This window comes from Caretta caretta, chromosome 8 (genome assembly GCF_965140235.1).
Source record: "Caretta caretta isolate rCarCar2 chromosome 8, rCarCar1.hap1, whole genome shotgun sequence".
NCBI classification, from domain to species: domain Eukaryota; kingdom Metazoa; phylum Chordata; order Testudines; family Cheloniidae; genus Caretta; species Caretta caretta.
The window spans coordinates 36,549,625-36,561,637 of NC_134213.1; the positions used below are offsets into that span (position 1 = coordinate 36,549,625).

Below are 12,013 nucleotides of genomic sequence, written 5' to 3' on the forward strand. Positions count from 1 at the left end.
AGCAGATCTGACCCAAGCATCCTCCTTGGGAGCATGACACCCCATGATAACTCACACCTTTCGGGAAGTGCTGGTCACAGGCAGGAGAAGCAAAGCCAGGCCAATCCCTGGGCAAAGCCCCCAGGCATCCAAAGAGACTCACCAGGAGACTGATACACCAGGAAATTAATTGAAGCCGATCAGGACTATGACACCGTGTGGGGTGAAGGGGGCACTGGAGGTTATACTTTGGATCTACCATAGGTCATTGAGACAACAATGTGAGGTAGCAGAACGGTATCCAAGCCTGAACTGCGAGTTTCGGATTTAGAGAAAAAAACAACAAGGAGTCCTTGTGGCACCTTAGAGACTAACAAATTTATTGGGGCATACGCTTTAGTGGGCTAAAACCCACGTCATCAGATGCATGCTGTGGGAAATACAGTAAAGAAGAGGTATAAATACACAGCATATGAAAAGATGGGAGTTGCCTTACCAAGTGGGGTGTCAGTGCTAACGAGCCAATTCAATTAAGGTGGAAGTGGGCTATTCTCAACAGTTGACAAGAAGGGAGGAAAAATTACTTTTGTAATTTTGTAGTGCTAATAAGTTCAATGTAATCAAGGTGGCCCATTTCGAACAGTTGACAAGAAGGTGTGAGTATCAGCAGGGAGAAAATTACTTTTTGTAGTGACCCATCCACTCCCAATCTTTATTCAGGCCTAATTTGATGGTGTCCAGTTTGCAAATTAATTCCAGTTCTGCAGTTTCTCATTGGAGTCTGTTTTTGAAGTTTTTTTGTTGAAGAATTGCTACTTCTAAGTCTGTTATTAAGTGTTCACGGAGATTGAAATGTCCTCCTTGAATTGGCTCGTTAGCACTGACCCCCCACTTGGTAAGGCAATGCCCATCTTTTCATATGCTGTGTATTTATACCTCTTTACTGTATTTTCCACTCCATGTATCTGATGAAGTGGGTTTTAGCCCACTAAAGCTTATGCCCAAATAAATTTTTTAGTCTCTAAGGTGCCACAAGGACTCCTTGTTGTATTTGCTGATACAGACTAACATGGCTACCACTCTGAAACCTGTCACTATGCAAGACACTGGATTTAGAGTAGGATCCAGGGGTTACAGAGGGGCCTGGTTCAGCGATTTAGAACAATTAAAAAACCCTTTGTTCCTTGAAATCTTCTGCTGCGTCTGGAGTTTCACATCACCACAGACTTTTTTCTGCGTCATCACTGCCTTGTTGCTGACCTGCATAGCCTCTCTTTCCTCTAGTGACCCATTACAATGAAGAGCTGGTAGGCAGTGAGAGGGCCAGGGCAGACTTCAGGGTTCACTGTAACAATGACATGGGGAATTGGTGGGGGGGGGGAACCTTTCAATACTAGCTCCCTAAATTACAGATACAAGTCTAGACGTGTGCCTAAATGAGAGTTTGCCCACGCCAGTCATGGGGTTCCATGCCATGTGCAGGCGCAGTGTGTGACATTTAGCCAGCTAGCGCGAAAAAACTGTCTCTGCGCATAGCTTCATCTGCATTTGAATTTGTGCTCTGATGGCTTGATTGATCGTTCTCAATGCACGTCATTTGGTCAGGGTGGTATGTGGCCCGCATGTGCCTCTGCTGAGTGATAGATGGCCTTATGTTCAGAGTATAAGGAGCCAGCATGAGAGTTTGGAAACTATTGTTTTCTGAGGACATGTGTTTGGACAATCACTCATGGCTGCAAATACAGAGATCGGTGCTGTTTCAAATATTTGTGGGATGGTGGTTGTTGGGTTGCGTGCTCTCCGAGTGCCTAATGCTGTACAGCATGACCCTGACACAGCTGTGCACCCTCAATGCTCATTAACACCCTGGGAACGGAGAATGCTGAAGAGCTCATCAGATCAGATACCTTTACCAGAAATCATTCCCTAGTGGAAAACCTCCTTCTCGGAGGTGAGCAGGAACCTAACACATTTACTGAATGCTGCTAACTGAAGTTTGGTGACAGCCGGAAGCCATGGTTGGTGGAGCCTTCCCCAAAGTGGGGGGGCCAAGGGCCCCTGCCCCCTCCGTGGACCCGTTCCTGCCCCACCTCTTCCCCGAGGCTCCACCCCCAGCCAAGCTGGAAGCCAGAGCAGAACCAGGGAGCCAGGTCCTCTCCACCTGCCCATGGTGGGGGGGCCAGACAGCAGCCCCCGGCCAATGTCCCCACCCCTGTGGGGAGTGTCTACAGCTCCCCACAGCTGCCCACATGGCTCTTACCTCGAGCTGGCTCCAGCCAGGGGCCTTGGAGCCACAACCCGGCCATGGTAAGAGCCGCCCGGGCAACTGCCCGGGCTCCCTGGCTGGGCTCCAGTTGCTGGTATGGCTGGCGCGTGGCCTTAGTGGGAAGAGGTGGGGCAGGGGCGGGATGCGTGGCAAAAAGTGAGAGGACCATGGCCTCCTGTTCCAGCACCCCTGCCGTAGGCTCCATCTACACGAGGATCTAGTGATGTGATTCCCAACTCAGACGAACCAGCATATCTGGGGCAGCATGGGCTGAGGCTGGGGCTAGCCACCTGCATATGTATGCAGGGAGCGTCCACAGGTACTTCCCAGGCCACCGCCTGTGCCACCACAGCCACATTGCTATTTTTAGGGCGCTAACTCGGCAGAGCTAGCGGAGGTACATCCGTGAGAACTGGGAATCATGTGCCCAGCTCCAAGTGTAGATGTATAGCCCTGAAGCTGCACCGTGTTCTTTGCTAAGCATCAAGGCTGTGGGTCCTGCAGTGCAGTGAAGAAGTGCTAGCCATTCATAGGAGATCAGCCCCTTTAAAGTCTGCCAGAATCTGCATCCTTCTCTCCACGGATGGGAGAGCCATAGGAGCACTCCTCTGAAAGCCTATTGCATGGATACTGATTTTCTACCTCTGGAGAATCAGAGTGGGGAACAGGGTCAGGAGTGCAGTGAACAGAGAGAGATGGCCAGCAGCACTGGGAACAGGAAAATCGTTTGCTCTGAGAATTTAGGCAGGGGAAAGGAGAAAATGGAAAACCCAGCTGCAGTTCATAACAATGCTGGCACTCAGGGCCTTTCACTTCTTAGCCTGCTCATGGAAAAAGAGTGACCTAGATACCTACCTGGGTCCAACCCAAGCTACTACTCCTTTGAACGGAAAGACCATGATCAGGTCTTAGTAAAATAAAACTGACTGGCTTCTACACTGGTCCAGTGAAAACAATCCAGCTATAGGCCCAAGTTGTGCCCAGACACCAAGTGACAGTGGGTGTAGGACAGTTCTGCTACTTGGAGAGCACAAAGTGCCTCAGAATATCAAAGATTGAGGAGTGGTAAATAAATCCCTGAAACAGAATGATCTGGATCATTTGATAAACTGGGCAAAAGCAAACATGAGTTAAGTCTAGGAACAAAGAATGGAGGCCATATTTAGGGGGGTGGGGGGACCTCTCTCCTGGGAAGCAGGGACTGAAAAAGATGTGGGGGTCATGATGGATAATCAGCTGAATATGAGCTTCCAGTGCAACACTGTGACCAAAAGAGCTAATGCAATCCTTGGATACACAAACAGCTATCTCCTGTAGGATTAGAGAGATTATTTTGCCTCTGTGTTTAGTTCTGGTGTGACCACTACTGGAATCCTGTGCCGAGTTCTGGTGTCCACAGTTCAAGAAGGATGGTAAGTTGGAGCGGGTCCAGAGGAGAGCCACAAGAATGATTAAAGGATTGGAAAACATGGCTTACAGTGGTACACTCAAAGTGCTCAATCTATTTAGTTTAACAAAGAGAAGGTTAGGAGGTAACTTGACCACAGTTTATGAGTGTCAACATGCAGAACAGACATTTGATAATGGGCTCTTCTATGTAACTGACAAAGGTATAACATGATCCCATGGCTGGCGGTTAAAACTAGACAAATTCAGACTGGAAATAAGGCACACATTTTTAACAAACAATTTACCAAGGGTCGTGGTGGATTCTCCATCACAGCCAATTTTAAAATCAAAGATCTGCTCTGGTTCAAACAGGAATTAATTCTGGGTAGGTCTCTGGCCTGTTATACAGGAGGTCAGACTAGAAGACCACATGTGATCTCTTCTGGCTTTATAATCTAGGGATGTAAAGTGCAAAGGGAGGAGCATGGGCAGGTCAGGGCCATGATCAAGTATCTGTAAGTACCTGGATACAGCATGATTCCCAGCGACACCGTGGCCTCCTGCATCCACAGGGCAGCTCAGCTGTGCTCCATAGCACAGGAGCATAGGAGGACTCTGTTCCTGCTGAGCATACTGGGCGCTGTTTGCAGGAAAGGGATGTTGTGCCTTCGGGACCGGTTCTCCTTCCAAAACCCTCCTGTTCCTCCTTACAATAGCATCATTGTTGCTATTACCCGGTAAAGCCTGGATTCTGTGTTTGGGCTGCCATACAATGCTTTGCTTGTACTGCAGGACAGGAAAAACCAACACATTCCTGGGGGTGAATGTGACCTGTGGCATGTTACCTGCTGAAGCTGGTAAAGGTCCTTCTTCTAATCTAGTGATAATGGGTGGCCTTTTGAAAAGGCCAGGCCTGTGCACACCCGCAAAGGTCCAAGAAAACCCCCCTGCCAGGAAATCTCTCCCACTCGGACAAAGTAGCTGCTCTCAGGCTGCAAAAGCACTAAGCCACCCATCAGCCCCTCTGCAGGGCTTGGCCGTGACAAGCACCATCTCATATCACCTTACCCCAAATACCGCTTCCTCACAGCCCGTGCCTTACCCTAAAGCATCCCAGAAAAGCCCAGAAAGGCCCCATCCCTCCCACACTCCAGAAAACAGAACTTGCCTCTACCCACCTAATGGAGGGAGTCGCCCTGGCAAAGGAGCGGCAAACTATTCCTTCCCTCTGACTCCTTGGAGATTCTGCAACAGAGAAGCCGACTTAAAGATCAGTTCCTGAAAGGGTGCTGGGCTAGCTTGGTGTGCTGGGACATCACATGGGGTGAAATCCAGCCCTGTGCAGAAGGGTGCACAAACCTGGACACATCTGCAGTCTTCTTGGCTTAAATTGAATTTCTCCCCCTATCTTCACCAGCATGTCTCCCACCCCCACCAAACATGCATCATCCACTCCCACCCTTTTCTGTCCTCTCCCCAGCACCCTTTTCTTGGTCCATCCTGATGGGAATCAATGGGATAAGGTGCTGTATGCGCACTTCCTCACCTTTAGGGTGCCCCCTCTTGCCAGGGCACAGCATAGCAGGGTGCTTCTCATAGCCCTTCTGGAAGCCACTTTTTCAGCCAGAGTGACCTCTCCCATCCTGCTCCCTCACCACCTCTTCCCGAGCCTCCCGCACTGGGTCTTCTCTGACTCAGCCCTTCAGCCAATACCAGAACAGATCAGTCCCCTTCCAGGGTTCAGCTCGACTGTAGCTCCCTTACCCTTGTAGGTCCTAGCTCAGTGCTCCCCCCAGGAGCCTAGTCTGCTCCCTGTAGGTCTCCCCACATGAATTCCTCAGGCTCTTCCAAGGGGAACTCCACTTTGTTCCTCCCTCTCCCGAGCACCCAGCTCTACTTAAACAGTTATCACCCTGCTTCACTGCCACAGCTGGAACCGGTCCTTCTAATTAAGCACCATTATGGCCAGCTGGGGTCACTGATTAGTCCCTGTGTCACCAGCTCATCAGTGAGTCTGAGGGACAGCTGCTAAGTCATGGGCAAGGCTGAGGCCTGTGACAGGTGTGTTTACATGCTAATAAGATGATTTTCTCAGCTCTGGAAATAAAAACAAACAATCTTGTTTCAGAGGGGTTTTCCTTTCCAAAGCAATCTTTCCTGGCTGTTTGGTTCTGTCATTGTACTGCAAACACCTATTGCTTTGTAAGAGGCAGTATGAGCCAGTGGGTAAGATGCTTGCCTGGGAGTCAGATGATCTGACATGGTCCCTCCCATCTCTGTCACTGACCTGCTGCATAACCTGGGGTGTCTGCTTCCCTTCCCACCGTTGTCTCTCTTTGCTTGTGAGACCATAAGGTCTCTGGGGCAGGGACTGTCGTGTCTGTACAGCGCCTAGCGCAATGGCTCTAACATGGCCATTGCCACTGGCACTACTGTAATGTGAACAATAAGGATCGACTTAAGCCATCGGTCATTACTGTGCATCTTGACAACTAAATTTGTAGTTTTAAACAAAGACAGTAGTGTTCCTGGGAAATTTGGGTCTACTTCTGTCAACTGTCATTGTGTTCATTTGATCAGGCTCTTGCTGTAACATATACACGCTTATGGAATTTCATTTGTCATCAGATGGAACGTTTTCATTTGTCTAAACATGCCCAGCCTGAGTGTACAATGCCCACACAATTCCTTGTAATACTACACCTGAGTGACAATACCCAGAGCCCTGCCCCCTCACCACCTCTTCCTATGGTCGATCTAGCCAGGTTATTTCCTGGTCTGAAAACATTCTCTGGGCCCCATTCTGTGCCCAGCAATTCATGTGGGCATTTGGGCAAGCGATTTATTCCGGGCTATTCCCAGAGCAACGACCACACAGCAGTTTGCAGATCTAGCCTCGTGTGCCAACAACATGAACTTGCATTCCGGCCTTTCGGCCTGATTCTGCACTCCTTTACACCACATCACTCTTAACATCAGTGGGGTTACTCCTGATTCAGATTGGTGCAAAACCATTTATACTGAACGGTTAACAAATACCTTACATATGGAAGAGTTTTAATTTAGTCAAACCTGCAGAGCAAATTTTTCTTTTCCATGGACCAAATCCAGAAAAGATTATTACTAATTATTAATTATTATTATTACTATTATTTTATTATTAAGCCTTTACTTGGTTCTGATGGAGGAAAAACTCCTACTGACTTTACTGGGCATTTTGCCAGTGTAAGGACTGTATAAAAACTGAGTAATTAGGCCCTATGTTTTTAACTTGTTGCATTCAGAATGTAAAACTTTGTTTAAAAGGTAAGTTTAATAGTTTGCTGCTCCACAGCCAGTTTCATCATTATTTCAGTTACAAGCCTGCATTTAAGGATACATAACACCCCTGTAAAAATCCACTCCGTAGGTCTAGTTGTATTAGTTCTGATATAGGATATACTAAGCCTTGTACTCCTATATGTATTTATCCAAAGAGACACAAGTTCCAATTCTGTTCTCATTTACACTGGTGCAACCAACAGAATTACTCTGGATTTTTCAAGGGAGTAGCTCAGAGCAGAACTTGCAGTGTAATCACACTGCACGGAATTTGCAGTCTACAGAGATTGCTTCACCAGCGTGGAGTTCAGCTGGTGACATTCCATCACCTTTTCCGTTACTCATGACTTTCTCCAAAACTCTTGTTTTGGCCGGAACATCACAGGCTTGGTCTCAGCCCCACAGGTCTGTTTGTAGTAAAAGGGTGAGGAAAATATATTTGCCTGGCTTACCAGAGAGCAGCTACCATGATCACGAAGGTGGTTTTCCCAGGTTGAGGCTCATCCATTGCACTGCAGATGTGCTGACCCCTGCAATTTCCCCAAATGCGGGAAACTCGGTTGCATAATTTCTGAGACTATTTTCTTATCTTTTTGTCATTTGCAATCAGTGAGACCCTGGCCATCTGTTCTACATGCCTACACAGAGCCCCATTCAAGTCAGTTAGACTCTTCGTAGGCACACTGCTCTGCCCACATGGATCTGCTTGCAGCCTGAGGTTCAGATGTTACGTAGTCATTTTTCCCCCTCCATTAACCATGGAAAGTTATTTCTTTTATGATGAAAATTTACAGGGAGGGAAAATTAAAGACATGCTGCACTCAAAAACAACTGGAGCTAGCTTTGCTGTCTGTCAATTTATAAGAAAAATATAATGCTGTAATTTCTGAATCTGTTATTCATCTCAGCTGCTACAGTCCATTGGAACATGGACTGGTATTTTATTTCCTTCTCTGCCTGTGAAAACCTATTAGTGACGTGTTCTCAGGCTTTGCAGTACTTGAACCTTACCAAGGTGGTTCCATAGACACTTCCCCACCTACCCTCAATGGAGCAGATCACCTCCTCTTTCATTCACCATCACATAATATCTCATTGGCCACTCTAGCAATTCCTTGCCTAGCGAATGGACAATTAGGAAAGCACTGAGTGTATTTTTGGCTGTCATGTAATGCAACTGAACAGCTGAGAACAAGGAGAGCCAGTACCACGTGACCAGCCAACACTCCAGTGAGACTAGGGCTTGAGAACCATTGCTTTGAATCAGTAAAAAACAAGAAGAAATATTTGGAGATGAGCATCGATATTACCCACCAGAATCCATAGCAAACAAAAATCAAACCTTTCCAAGCTTAACAACAAGAGCCGGCTCTACAGTTTTTGCCGCCCCAAGCAGTGAAAAAACCTGCCACCGCGGACAGCAAAAGGAAGAAGCTGCCGCCGATTTGCCACAGTGGGAGGAGGAACTGCCGCCCCTTTCGAACTGCCGCCCCAAGCACCTGCTTGGAACGCTGGCGCCTGGGTCCAGCCCTGCTAACAACAAAAGTACCATGTGGGCTCAAAACTGTGACAGAAGCACAAGGACGGTAGCACAACAGCAGCAGGAGAGTGCTCTAGGACCGGATGCTGCTCTTAGTTACAGTGGCGTAAGCCAGCAGTAACTCCATTGAAATCAACTGTATTACACCAGTGTAAAAGCACAGTGCACAAGTTGAGAAACAGGCCCACAGAACTATAGGGATGGAGGGATGATACAGGCTCTGCGCTGATGCAGCCATTTATGGCTGCAAGCCCCAGGCCCTTTTTTTTTTTTTCTATTTCTTTCCCCAACCCCGCGAATTCCCTTTTACTTGCTCACTCTTTCTCTCATTAAACCAAAATTAGGGGAATTAAATACAAAATATTTCATGAACGCAATGTTAAAGCTGAAATATGTGCTAGCCAAAGCCAGTGTTCCTAGCCCAATGTTAACTCAGACAGGTTGCACATTCAGGGCTGAACCCTCTGCAAGGTTGATGTGAAACTGGTACGAGTGACAGGAAGAGCAGAGCTTTTTAACTCCCTGATTTGGGCATTTCTCAGCTCTGAGGCGGTGTTAATGGAAGTTTACATTGCAGAAAGCTGGCACTCTCTAGCAATCTCTTACAGAGCTGATCCCCTTAGCGACAGCACCTTACACCTATCCCGTACAGAGCTGGCACCGTCTAGCAATCCTGTCTGGACCTGACACAATAGTGATCTCATATAGAGTCAGTGCTTTTAGTGGGGCTGCTGCCCCCACTCCAAGACATGAGAAGTTAAAAGCAGCCCTTGGAGAGGGCTGTTGCTGGGACCCAATTAGAAAAGGGATTAAGTAAGAGCAGCTGAGGGAGGCTGGCTGGCTAGCTGGCCCCAGGTGTGGCTAGCTCAGTCAGGGCACAACTGGCCCTGATAAAAGGGCGGTGAGCCAGAAGACAGAGAGGCTTGCTCCAGCTTTGGAGTGGAAAGGACCTAGCTCCTTAGGAGCACAGGGTACCTGAAGCAGAGGGGTGCTGGGGAGCTCCAGCCTGACAACTCCCCAGGCTGAGGCCTTGTTAAGGCCTAAGATGATACTGGGGCTGCAGAGGTGCAGCCTGGGGATAGGCTTGCCAATCCCCTTGCCAATGATGAGTGGCCATCACAGGCTGCAGTTTGCCCCAGAGAAAGGGGGTTAGATGACAACTGGCAGTAGCCACTGAGGCAAGGTGGGCTTAGAGCGTTGGGGGTTCCCCAGGGAGGGGAGACACAGAGTGTGGGGGTACTGCTGTGGGAAGAACCCCAAGATAAGAGGGAACGGGTCTGGGAGGGACACCAGCCAGCAGGAGGCGCTCTGAGTGCTGGAATTGAGCTAATTCCAAGGTTGACCAGCAGAAGGCGCCATGGCAGTGAGTCAGTGATCTGCTACAGTACTCTATAAAGATTCCCCCCTAGAGCGCGTTGTAGATCCCATCCCTGGCGCTCCATGGTGACCCTGCGTGCTTTCAAACTGCCTGATTTGCGTCAGTCACAGCTGCAGCAGCTGTGTGTGTTTATCTACCCGGAGTGGCACCGTGGGCGGCACTGTGACCTTTCGCAGGAAACCGTACACGAAACAAAATTCCCTCTTTCAAAACTTCGTCATGTCTCAACTAGCAACCAATTTTTACAAAACAAGAAGGGAGCTGTCAACCAAGACCTGACAGTGACCGAGTGCACAAATCACGCTACCTCTCTGAACCTCAGAGACAAAAGCAGCCAGTTGGCAGGGGATCGCTTAGCCAGCTAACTCTCAAACAATCTAGTCCATTGCCATCTCCCATCAGGTCACCTAGACTTGAGTAAAACTCTCTGCTTGGGAAGGGGGCGGGGCAGCAGGACAGGGCCTGGGGAGGGCTGTGAAATCAAAGACGTGTTCCCTTCCCTAAAAAATGCAAGCAGGAGCTTGTGCCTAGCAGCACAGGTTCCATCCGGTTTGCCGTCTCCCTCAGGAAAGTGTGTGTGTCCCTCTGCTGCTGCCTGTGCACTTTGCCATGGCCAGGGTGCAATTTTCAGCCCATCTTGTTGTGGGATTGGGCCTTTTGTGTCAGGGAATGCTGCCCTTCCGAAGATAACCTCTACGGAGATTTGCCTTTTTATTTTCCCCAGTGGCCAGGGCAATGTAAATAAGAGTCAGGAAGCTGCCTCTTCACTCTGCTTGATCATCATTCACAAAGTAAACACTGAATGATCCTTCTTGCCATAAACAGCCAAGCCGAAGGCTTGTTACTACCAGAAGAAGCACTGTTACGGGATGCTAGAAGAGAGAAAACACTTAGCATGGGGGAGTTAAGGCAAAGGAGGAGCCAGAGCTGCTATCAGAGCGGAGGGGGGGAGAACATCCCCCCCAAAGCTGTAAACTTGACCTCTTTGACAAATGTCTGCACCGATGACAATGGAGCGCTTCTCCTTAGGCAGAGAAATCCAGGAGCGTGAAATGAGAAAACCCTTTCATCTCCAGTTTCCTCTGTGATAAAATTACGGTGACCTGGTGCTTTCCTATCTTGGGAACTCTATCCTTTAAAAGTCACATTGAGATCGCTGATAGCAACAGTTTGAGTGGACTGGAAAGTCCTCAAATAGCAATGAAGTGTCAGACCCCTCACAATAATGAATATTGCTGAATGTATTCCCCATCTGTGCATTGATATTAGCAAGTAACATTCCTTTCCACTTAGCACTATAATAAATGGATTATTCCTGCGCTGGGACCTTTCTTTCCCTTTCCCATTTTTTGTTTCATGTTTTCCTTACATTCATATCTCAATTATCCACACACAGGAACCAAACTGATGCAGAAGAGCATACGGGTAGCTCCCTGAATCTTTTCTGCAAACTGCATTTCCAAGCTGGATTTGCCAGTCATTCCCACTGCAGTTAGCTTTCTACTATGCACTTTTGTCCAGTGAACAAACAGCCTTTCAATACCCAGCAAATCCTTCTCTCAGGGATTCCTGCATTGGCATTTGTAGGAGTTGGTAGCATAAAATGGTGATGCATTGAGGGGAGAATGCATCTCTTAACCTGGCCATGTTTCCCTTTTATGACCTGGGGCATGTTCAGTTCATCAGCATTCATGATAGGTTTCTAGCTTAGCATTCTTATAGATTTTTGCAGGGTGGGTGCGGTATTTAAAACACAAAGACAAATTGATTCTAAAGCAGTTATGGAGCCATTTTAATAGGTGTATTGGAAAACCAATTCGTTACTCATTCGAAGCTGATTGTGCCACCCTTACTCTCACTGAGTAGCACCTTACTCCTCAAGAAGTCTCATTGAAATCAATAGTAATAGTAATAAAATACTGCTCAATGTCAGGTAGGATGGCACGATCTTCCCCTGAGATTTCCCAATATGAAAACCACAGAATGCCCTGAGACCCGAGCACAATTCCTCAGATCCACTTGATGGATTTCCAGAATCTGTCATCATTAATTAACTAAAGAGCCTGACTGCAGCCTCTGCACCAAACGGGAGCTCAGGGCAGATCTCCAAACCCACATCTCATCTGCGTTTGTGTCCGGA

At 48.0% G+C, this 12,013-nt stretch overlaps 1 protein-coding gene and 1 pseudogene across 4 annotated transcripts in view; one reads left to right on the forward strand and one right to left on the reverse strand.

Moving 5' to 3' along the window:
* The window catches only part of NRG2 (neuregulin 2), a 313,668-nt gene that overhangs the window by 210,052 nt on the left and 91,603 nt on the right, over positions 1–12,013 (reverse strand). The gene's annotated exons all lie outside the window — the stretch shown is intronic.
* On the forward strand, positions 7,400–7,533 carry LOC125642006 (U1 spliceosomal RNA; annotated as a pseudogene).